Below are 3,699 nucleotides of genomic sequence, written 5' to 3'. Positions count from 1 at the left end.
GACCCGGGCCCGTGCCCGCTGGAGTTAACTTGGGGGCGGAAGGGTGCTAACCCCGAGGAGTCCGAGTCCAAACAGCTGGAAGAAGACAGGATGTTCGGCCAGTTCCAGGGGGGACGGACCTCAGGGGCGGCAAGGCAACTCCGAGGGGACGATCAGATAAACGTTAATGATTCAGCCAAGCTGTCACCAGGCCTTGCTGCCCGCTTTGCCGCCTAAAACGAGCATCGTGCTCAGCAGAGCGCTATGCCTTTGTTGCTCCTTATACATCTGGGGGTGAGTCGGTTTGGGGCTTCACTCCTTCCTGGTGAAGACCCCGGGCCCCCGCAAGGATAGTCTCTGTCTGTCGCGTTGGTCGAACAGGGTTTGTGCCCAAACCCCGCAGTCAGACACCTTCAAGCGCCCGAGGCGTCGGGGACGGCTGATGTAAACTGTAGCACGTCCCTTCACCCGCCTCCGATGGAATTTCGCCCGAGTCGAGGCCCTCGGAGGAGGCCGCGCCCCGACCTGGCCCGTGGGCCGGCGCCGACCAAGGCAAGCGCAGCGGAGGCCAGCAGCCGCCCAGGCCTGCCGCAAGGCGCTCACGGCTCACCGCTTCAAGAGCTGCACCTTCGCGTGCGCGGGGCGCAGGCTCTCACCCCAGTGCTCCGGAGCCAGGGCAGGAGGTTCGAGGACGGCGACTTACGGGTCCCTGTCTCAACTTTGCTGAGCAGGCGCTGGGCTCCACCCTCGTCCTAGAAAAGGGATTGAGGGAGCACGGCAGGGCTCTCCCCGCGGCTGCCTCGCGCCGTGGCCTCTTGGGAGCCCACGACGTCTCAGGCATCCGCAGTGCCCACGGGACGCCGGGTCCGCAGGTGCTTCGGCTCGGCTCGGCCCGGGTCCCTCTCGGCGAAGGCCGCACTGAGCGGTGGAAATCAGGGAAGGAAGGCGGCGAAGGCGGCAGAGCCTGAGCCAGAAGCACGCGGAACTCATTCTGGCGGCTTCTAATTTCGGCTTTCCCGCACTTTTATTTTAGGTGCGAATTACCCAACTGATCAGCAATTTTTCTCACAACCCATGGATAATACGCTAGAAGTGGAAGAATTAAACTTCAAAGAGGAAAGATTTAATTAATTTTTTAAGACCTCCAAATGAGCTCTTAAAAATGAAATGGCTCAAAAATATATTTAAATCAAAGTCAGACTCCAAAAGGAACTGAATTATAGGAAGCACCAGCAAGCCCTCCCTCCCACAGGCTCCTTGTTTGCAGTGGGCCTCGGCCTCACTACCAAAACCCAGGAACCTGTCAGCTAGCTTCTCGGTCACTTTCTCAGACGAAAAAATGTAAAAGCCTCCTGCACAGCAAAGAAAAAAAGAGAAAAAAATAAAAATCCACTGGGCGTGGTGGTACACAACTGTAATCCCAGCACTAGGGAGGCTGAAGCAGGAGGATCGTCTTGAGTTCGAGACCAGCCTGGGCTACAAAGTGAGCTCAAGGCCAGCCTGAACTGCATGGCAAGACCCTGTCTCAAAAAGACAATAAATAAATAAATAAATACATAAATACATAAATAAAATGTTTCATTGTGAAAGAAGGTACACACAGACATGGATGTATACAAAATTGATTCATCACTATTTCCTACAGCATAGCAGTAGAGATTAAAAACAGGCCTGGTGCCAGGTGTGGTGGGACAAGCCTGTGATCCCAGCACTCAGGAGGCTGAGGCAGGAGGATTGTGAGTTTAAAGCCAGCCTCACCTACATATAGCAGCAAGTTCAAGGCTGGCCTGATTACATAGAAAGACCAAAGGGAGAAAAAAAAAAACGGCATAAAATTAATATGCAAGGACTGGGGATTTAGCTCAGCGGCACAGCGCCTGCCTGGCAAACAAGGTCGTGAGTTTGATTCCTGGTACAGGAAAAAAAACAACAACAACAAAAAATTGATATGCATAAGTATTAGCAATAATAATACAGCTAAGGCATAATAAGAGAACAATAATAATATAACTAAGACATGTCACTCTAGACCTTCAAATACCTCCTTAATCCAGCAGGTTTTAAGAGGCACAGCACACGATACAGATTCAGTGCAAAGAGAAGGAAGGCAGCACACCTGCAATGCCAGCGCTTCGGAGGCTGAGGCAGGAGGACTGCTACAAGTTCTAGGCCAGCCTGAACTGCACAGTGAAACTGTCTGTCAAAGACAAAAACAACCAAAGGGAGGGAGAAATATCTGCCATCTACTAATAACCCAGACATCAAGAGGAGCAAATTTTTTTGTGTGTAGTTTTCTTGAGACAGGCTTTCACTATGCAGTTCAGGCTAGCTTTGAATTCACTGTGTAGCCCAGGCTGGCCTCAAACTCATAGCAATCTTCCTGCCTCAGCCTCCCAAGTGCTGGGATTACAGGCGTGCGCCTGGGACAGTCTTAAGAATAACAGTCCTGGAAAACTGGATGTCCATATGCAGAAGAATAAAACTATGTCTCACCGAATAAAAATTTCAATTCAAACAAGATTGGGCACGTGCAGGGTGCATCGCATTGACCAAATACCAACCCAAAATGGATGAGACCTAAATGTAGGATGTGAAAGTCTGAAGCTGCTGGTAGAAAGTATAGGGACATGGTTCCTGCTATAGACCGGGCAAAGATCTTTTTATTTATTTATTTTTTTGGGGGGTTTTCTCCGGTACCGGGAACCGAACTCACAACCTTGTGCTTGCCAGGCAGGCACTTTGCCGCTGAGCTAAATCCCCAGCCCCAAAGATCTTTTTATTAAGACCTTAAAAGCAGGGCTGGGGATTTAGCTCAGCAGCACAGCGCCTGCCCGGCAAGTGCAAGGTCGTGAGTTCGATTCCCGGTACCGGAAAAAAAAAAAAGACCTTAAAAGCTCAGGCAAGAAAAGCAAAAATAAACCAACGGGCCTACATTGAAACTAAAAAGCGTCTCAACTGCAAAGGATCGACTCACAGAGTAGGAGACGGCTGCAGAAAGGGAGAAAATGATTCAAACCCTCCTCTCTGACGAGGGTGCATATGTAGAACACACAAGGAGTTCACAGGGCTCGACACCAGAAGCAGGGAATACTCCAACCCTAAACAGGCAGGGGACGGAAATCTGCTGCCGCCACTCCTCAGGAAATGCAGATCACAATCGCAGTGGGGTCCCCCCGCCCCGAAGAAGGTCCATAGTTGGAAAGACCAGGAAAATGCCCCAGGTGAGGGGGTGAGAACAAGAGTGTGCACACGGCCACGGCCGGCCACGGCAGAAGACGGTCTGAAGGGACGTGGCGGCACATCACTTCAATCCCAGGTACTTGGGAGGCTGAAGCAGGAGGAACCCAAGTTCGAGGCCAGTGCAGGCAACTTAGTGAGACACTGTCTTAACATAAAATTTTGAAAGAAGTTCTAAGGGTGTAGCTCAGTAGAGGAGCACTTGCCTAGCATGGGTTCGGCCCTGGATTAGAGCCCCAGCACCACACACACACACACACACACATACACCCAGGAAATGGAACTAGAACACGGCCCAGCAACCCCACTACTAGACATGTAACCAAAGGGATTCGTGTCGATGTGTCAGAGACGTCTGCACCGCCATGTTGCTCACAGCGCCGTCCACAGTGTCCAAGAAATGGGCACAGCATAAATGTCCATCCGTTGATGAACAGACAAGGAAAACCAGGCATAGATACACAATGGGATATTACTTGGCCA

The sequence above is a fragment of the Chinchilla lanigera genome, unplaced genomic scaffold (genome assembly GCF_000276665.1).
Source record: "Chinchilla lanigera isolate Chin_1 unplaced genomic scaffold, ChiLan1.0 scaffold00090, whole genome shotgun sequence".
Taxonomy (NCBI): domain Eukaryota; kingdom Metazoa; phylum Chordata; class Mammalia; order Rodentia; family Chinchillidae; genus Chinchilla; species Chinchilla lanigera.
Note: the sequence above shows the minus strand (reverse complement) of the source record.